This window comes from Asparagus officinalis, chromosome 1, assembly GCF_001876935.1.
Source record: "Asparagus officinalis chromosome 1, Aspof.V1, whole genome shotgun sequence".
Classification (NCBI taxonomy): Eukaryota; Viridiplantae; Streptophyta; class Magnoliopsida; order Asparagales; family Asparagaceae; genus Asparagus; species Asparagus officinalis.
This window is the reverse complement of record NC_033794.1, coordinates 124,823,833-124,831,105: the sequence shown is the minus strand read 5'-3', so window position 1 is coordinate 124,831,105 and position 7,273 is coordinate 124,823,833.

Sequence of the window (7,273 nt, the reverse complement as noted above, 5' to 3'; positions counted from 1 at the left end):
GTCATTTTATGTATGTTTTTTTTCCTGAGATGATTTATTGTAGCAAGTTGAGATTCTTTGCCGCGTTAGGAAGTCCTTTTTATTTTTATTTTGGGATAATTTATATGTTTTATCGTTTTAATTTTGACTTTTGAGATTGGACATGTTTGGCTAATACTTATTTCTTGAAACCTTATAAGTTATTTATTATTTTACTTATTTTATTAGAGGGTGAAGTAGTTTCTTAACATTAATAAGCAAATCTACTTATTTAGTATCAAAAAAAAAAGTTGGCACATCACAACTTATTTTTTCTAACTTATAAGTTAAATAAGTAAGTAAATACATCAATAAACTTTACCAAATATCATTTTGGATCCTTATAAGTAAAAACCTACTTATGAGTTAGTGGTTTTTTTTACTTGAAATCACCCTATATTTGGGATCATTTTATGCAAACAATCTTATATGTTAAAACTATTCATGCTACTGTATGACACAAAATATTAAATTTACTATTTATGCTAAAATATTGTTTTCAGCCATAGATTTCTCATTCGCGTTGCACTGAATTTTTAAAAATAAATATTGTTCATGCTATAGTGTAATTTTTTAATCTTAAACATAATATATGTTCTACAACAAAATTTTTGGACCTTTATCTATTATTCATGTTGAAATAAAATTTTTGACATTGAAAAACTATTCATATATCACATTTTTCTTTTGTACTTTGTGTATGATGATTTTAATCTTTACTTAACATTTCATAAATATAACTTGGAAAAATTGTGTCAATACCCCAATATGAAGAATCCCATGTGAGTAGCCCCTTCAACCTTTACCCATTGTGGACCAGACCCAAAAAAACTCAATTAGTGTATTTGGGCCCATCCACATCAGCCGTATAGAAGAAAAGCTATGGTATTTCCTCATAAACCCTAAAATGTCTTCTCCTTCCCACTGACGCAGTGATCTCGTGGTAGAATTGGAGGAAATTTTCCCTCTATTTTTCTCTATTATAAGCAATAACTCTTTATGTAATTTTTTTGCTCTTCAACTATCAACACTTCTTTTGTCCTATCATCTGCATGGTCTCCTCAAGTGAGAAGACTATCATATGCATAGTCTCCTTAAGTGAGAAAGCAGCTTTCTCAATAATTAACTCTTTAACCACCAATATGAAACTGAAGTTTGATGTGCCATAGAGGTTAAAACTTCTATAGATTCTTATCGTTGGCATACAAAGATGAAACAAACGGCAACTTTAATTTTCCTATTGAGGACGAAGATGATTTGTCATGTATGGTGGATCATAGTTGTACTATTGTGTTTGTGGAAAAATTTGCAGTAAAAGAAATAAAAGAAAAATTGATTTGTATTCCTTTAATCTCAGTTACAATTGGATTTCCTGATTATAAAAGAGAAGAGAATGATCGGGATTCTCTCCTTTGTTTAATTCTGGGTTCTTCACGGTAGCGATGAGATGCCTCCCTCGAATGCTCGCGTCGAGTTTGCTTCTCGTTGACGATCCGACGTCTTGTTTCACTGGAACGTGGTCTTCTCCTCACGATTTGACGTTGTGAAGAACTCTGAACGAGTTTAAAACTCTATGAAAGAGTTGATTTAACCGAAAGTCGGTTATAAGCCAAGGATGAAGAAGATCTTGTTGCCGATCTCCAAAGCTTCAACCGAAGGATGAAGGATCCTCTTTTCGCTGCCAAGTAGTCCCAACAGACCGCACCCGAAAGATCCAGCCCGGATCTGATTATCAAAAATCCGATCTTTAACTCTGTTGAGTTTGTTGTTATTTATAGGGGATTAAGGGGTGTAACCACCTCCTTAATTCGCTCCTAAGTGGGGCTAATGGGATGTAACCGCCCCTTAAATCACTCCTGAGTGGAGTTGTGATCCCCTCAGATCGTGGGAAACGGTTTTGAAACCGTTCAGCTCGAGTCAAACGCAGGCGCAGTGATGTTGAGCTGCGTCGGGCAGCGATGTTGAGCTGCGTTGGGCAGCGATGTTGAGCTGCGTCTGGCAGCGATTAGAGCTGCGTCCAGTGGCGATTTAAGCTGCGTTTGCAACTTTTGGAGCTGCATTTGAGCTGCGTTCGTGGCTATGAACGCGGCGCATCTTGATGCTGGTACGCGGGGAGGACTTCCACGTCTTGATTTGAAGAGACCATTGATTTGTAGTCTCTTTCTGTCGAAGCGTTGCAAAGATCGTCATTTTGTAATCTTTACTTTAGCTCTTTGATATGCAAGAGTCGTCAGATTGTAACTCTCGATGTTGATGGTGAAGGCTATTAAACTAGAGCTCTCATCGGTTGTCGTGAAGGTCGTCAGATTGTAACCTTCAGCGATCTACGTGAAAGTCTTCAAATTGTAGCCTTCTGGAAGTCGTCAGATTGTAACTTCCATCATCGGTGTTTGATGGGGATCAGCTATCTATTGTGATTTTTAGACAGCCTACATATTGGTATAAAGAAATTCATAAGAAAGCTTTTCAAAAAGCAGAGGATTAGACTTCCCATAACACCCAACAATTCCACAAGACCTGTAATTATCAGTTTTTTTAAAAAGAAATTTGCAATTTTTGTTTGAACATCATGACATGATGAAAATTTAAACATATACTTGTTATGTGTGATCATGTTAAATATACGCGTTCATATGTTATGTTTATGCAGTTGGATGTTAAGTTCAATAGGCATGATGTTAAGTCTAATGGATTGGATGTTAACTCTAAATGGTTGTATGTTAAGTCTAATTGGTTGAATGTTAAGTATAAGAGGCTGAATATTAAGTCTAATGTGTTGAATGTTAAGTATAAGGGATTGTATGTTAAGTTTAATGAGTTGAATATTAAATATAAGTTGTTGTATGTTAAGTCTAATGAGTTGTATATTGAGTCTAATAGATAGGATGTTATTTCTAATGGGTTGAATGTTAAGTCTACATGGTTGAATGTTAAGTCTAATCGGTTGAATATTAAGCCTAAATGGGAAGAATGTTAAGTTTAATAAAAGAGTGTCAAGTCAATTCGGTTGAATGTTAAGTCTAATAAAAAGAATGTTAAGTCTAATGAGAAGAATGTTAAGTCTAAGCGGTTGTGTGTTAAGTCTAATAGAAAGATTGTCAAGTCTAATGGTTAAATGTTAGGTCTTGTTTGTTAACTCTAATAGGTTCAATGTTAATTTTTGTAGTTAGGATGTTGAGCGTGAGCATTAACTTGTTTAGTTTTTATTATTTGTTGTTGATTTTGTATTCTGAATATTTTCTAAAAATGTGCAGCATTACCCCAACTTTGAACTCAAAATGTACAGATAGTTGCATCGACGTCATCATGTATTCAGATAGGCTTCCCAATGATAATCAGTTTGGGATAATGTTATGATGATTAATGATATGATCAATAATTCAAAGAGGATTCCTGCTTGGTGGCATAGTGTTTTAATCGAGGAAGTCATGTGACCATCATCGACTTCACCAACATCGCTCATGAAGTACGACCAACGATGCAGATTTTGCTTTAGTTTTGTGTTTAGACCATATTTCACGGCTGTCGTCGTCTTGCCCTTGCCATCCATTGCAATGAACGATTTAGAAATCGTGATCAGATACTTCCTTAGATGCCATTTTCACCGAGCAAACCATAACCCTAAGTTAAAAATTCGAGAGGGAGAAAGAAATAGAACTGGGATTTTTGGGTTCCTGTTTACAGTAGAAGAGAGGGAGATAGGGAGAGAGTACTTGAAAGGGGGATTTTTTGGGTTCCTATTAACAGTAGAAGAGAGAGGGAGAGAGAGGAAAAGAGTACTTGAAAGGGAGTGGGTACGGTTACCAATATTGTAATATCATGTCATAAGGGTTTAGTAGTAATTTTATGTGGATTTTCTCTCACACTACTTGTTAATCTAACTGGGGCATAGGCACAAATACTGCTAGCATTAATTAGGGTTGAAACACAAGGCCCAAAAATACATAGGGGCCGGTCACATGGGCTAATTCATATTGGGGTTTTAACATAATTTTCCTATATAACTATTATCTGATTCTATTATTGAAAAATAATAAAACTTACTAATTGGTATATTATTTTGTTAACTGGTTTGGAGATTCACTATGACGATACTAGTGAAAGAATTTGTCTTGAAATTTTAATAAATAGTTATGTATAAAAACCATCAATGTGATGACAGATATACCTTGATAAATAATACCCGCAACGTGCGCTTAATATTAAAATTAATTTGTTTGGACAACTCTAGAATGGACATGCTATAGATACTTGGACGATTTCGAAAAAATATATCGAGGTGAATATTTAATTGTTGCACTCGACCAAGTTTGGATTTAGTTACACAATGCCCCATTCAAGAAGGTTGGGTGAAATTTAGTCAATGTTTAAAAAAAATCAAAGTTGTTAAATTCCAGGGGTTGTCAATGGCAGATATTTTGCACGTGTTAATGCCATATACACGTGGTGATGTCAGGACTCATGGAAAAAAAAGGGTTGATTGATTATTAATAAATAAAACATAATATTGATAAACCCACTATAATGAATTCACTAGTACATTCTAATTCTAATGTCAAAAATGGAACGATCATTTTTTCCTCTATGAGTTTTTTGGAGAATTAACTCATTATCAATCATCTATTAAATGGTCTTTATTGAACTATAATTATAATTAATTAAAAATCAATTTCAGTTAATATTATGAGCCATTATTTTAAACGGTTTTTCTATAGAGTGCCCATGGGCACTCTATAAGAGAGGAGAGAGATAGAGAGAAATGAAGGAGGAGAGGGGCCCCATGATTTGCATTGGGATCCTATCCTCATTCATTTCTCTCTATCTCTCTCCTCACTTATAGAGTGCCCATGGGCACTCTATAGAAAAACCGTATTTTAAATACATGTCACAATAATAAAGCATAGAATTTATTTAAATCTACAAATCAGCTTGTCCTAACTTAGATTGTATGAACTAAATCTAACATGCATGTGCGTCTAAAATATCAAGTAGGATATAAAATACAAAAATTTACAAAATCTAAAGAGCGTCTATAAATAAATATATTGAGATACACATGCAATACTATCAAATACGCACTAGAAATCTCAATTATTGGGGGACAGTTAGGTTAACACTTGGGGACAGTGCTAAGCTTAGTTTCAAGAACAAGTATAATGTATACGATAGGTTTAGTACAAAAAATAATATCAGTGGGCGTTTTCCTACACATTGCACCATGTGGCTCCACAATTTTTGGAGACTAATGACTAGTTTGGTATTGCTTATTTTTGGGTACTTGTGTGAAGTAGTGTTTGAAACTTTTTTAACATGCTTATCGAAAATTTCTTACGCTTTTAAATGAGTGTTTTTAGAAGTAACATCAAGATACTTTTAAAAGCAGATTCTGTCTTTGTTTTAGGTTTACATATCATATATGACATTTATCTCTTAAGATTGATCTTTAAGCACAGCTCTGCCAAACATTATTAACTGTTTTGGAAAATAGCTTTATATACATGATTACTAAACGATTATTTTCAGCAGCAAGTATAAGTTACTTCTACAAGCTACTTATTAGAAACTCTAGCAATATCAGACTAGCCTAAATACCCAGGGTCGCCGATCTCTGATGTATTCACTTTGCAATGAGAATATCCCTGCCTAAATCTATGATCATTCCAATCTCATATACTCTTTGGTCCTTGTCTCATCCTTCCCAATTCATCTTTGTAGACTCGTATTGAAATTTGATCTGCCGCTTACGACATTTCTTTATGAAAAATGCATTTAAGGACTCAAAATATGGGACTAAGGGAAGGAACATGTGAGGTGTCATCTCTCTATTGCATAATGAGCTGGTCATGCCAGCTCATTATGCAATAGGGAGGGGACACCTCACTTGTCAACTCATTTGGTCCCATATTTTAGGTCTCATATTTTAGGTTCATGTAGCAGCGCTCTTTCTTTATACATTACATGATAGACGAACACGACAATCTCTAATGCTTTTGGTGGTGCAAACTTTGCTGTGGTTAGTTGAGTTGCATGAAGGGTTTACTAAAATTGCAACATGCAACGGGGTTTTAAGCTTGCAAAGGGAAATGAGTCACGCGACGGGATGAAAAGTTGTTATTGGGAGAGGGTGAAAAAAAATGCTTTTCAATGTTCTACTAACGTTACGAGTTGAGAGGGTATTTTAATTTCAATATTGCTGAACTCCATGCAGTTCTGCGAACACCGAGAGATTTGAGATATTTTGCAAATATAGGTGACGCAAAGACTTGTATATACAGAAAATCCATGAAAATTTTAGGCTTAATTGCACTTAGGGCCTGTTTGGTTAGTTTCCTTTATTTTCCAAAATCCATTTTCCTTCACTTTCATCATTTTCCTTCATTTTCATTATTTTCATCCTTACAAATCTCTCACATCAACCAATAATATGGTGACAATTCATCTCATCTCATCTTATTTTTTACTTTTAAAAATAAACTAAACACAAGAAATGTGTCACATCAATCAACTCATCCAACTCACCTCACCCTATTTTCCTTCACTTTCTACAGTCTTTAAAAATTACTCACATCATCCAATAATATGGTGACAACTCATCTCATCTCATTAAAATTTTTCTTTCATCACTTTCCTCCAAAAAAACAAGAAAGTTGATTTTTCTAAGTATGAGTCACATCATCTAATAATATAATGATAACTCATATTCTCTCATCTATTTTCTTAGTTTTAAGAATTGTTATGGTAATTTATCATCTAAAGATAAAAATATCGAAAGACTGATTGCATAGGAATACAAAGCCATGGTCCAAATCCGCTCAAGAAACTCAGAAACCCAGCCGAGGTCGAGTCTATTGACCAGTCAAACAGACGAGCCCTCTCTCGACCAAGAGTCGTCATGACCGACTCGAAGTACGGGACCAGTCGGTCCCCCGTAATTAAGACGACTCCCCGTACAGACATCTCGATGGTGCTCTCGTCTCAAAACTCGCTCAGTTGTCGTTCGACGAATCATAATGGCGACTCGAAAACCAAGTCACCTCTGGTAAAGGGATAAGATTCAGCCAAATCCACTTCAGATGTCACTCGACGCTACAGCATTGACCAGTCCCATCAAGATCCACGCTCTGACAAGAATCACCTACTCTAGCCGCTTATTCTGCTTATAAGTCACTTTCCAGAGATTGCCATGATGCTCTCTTGTGCACGAATGACTTCTCATCCTATCTTCAGCCACCACCTGGCGGGAGAAGGACAGCTA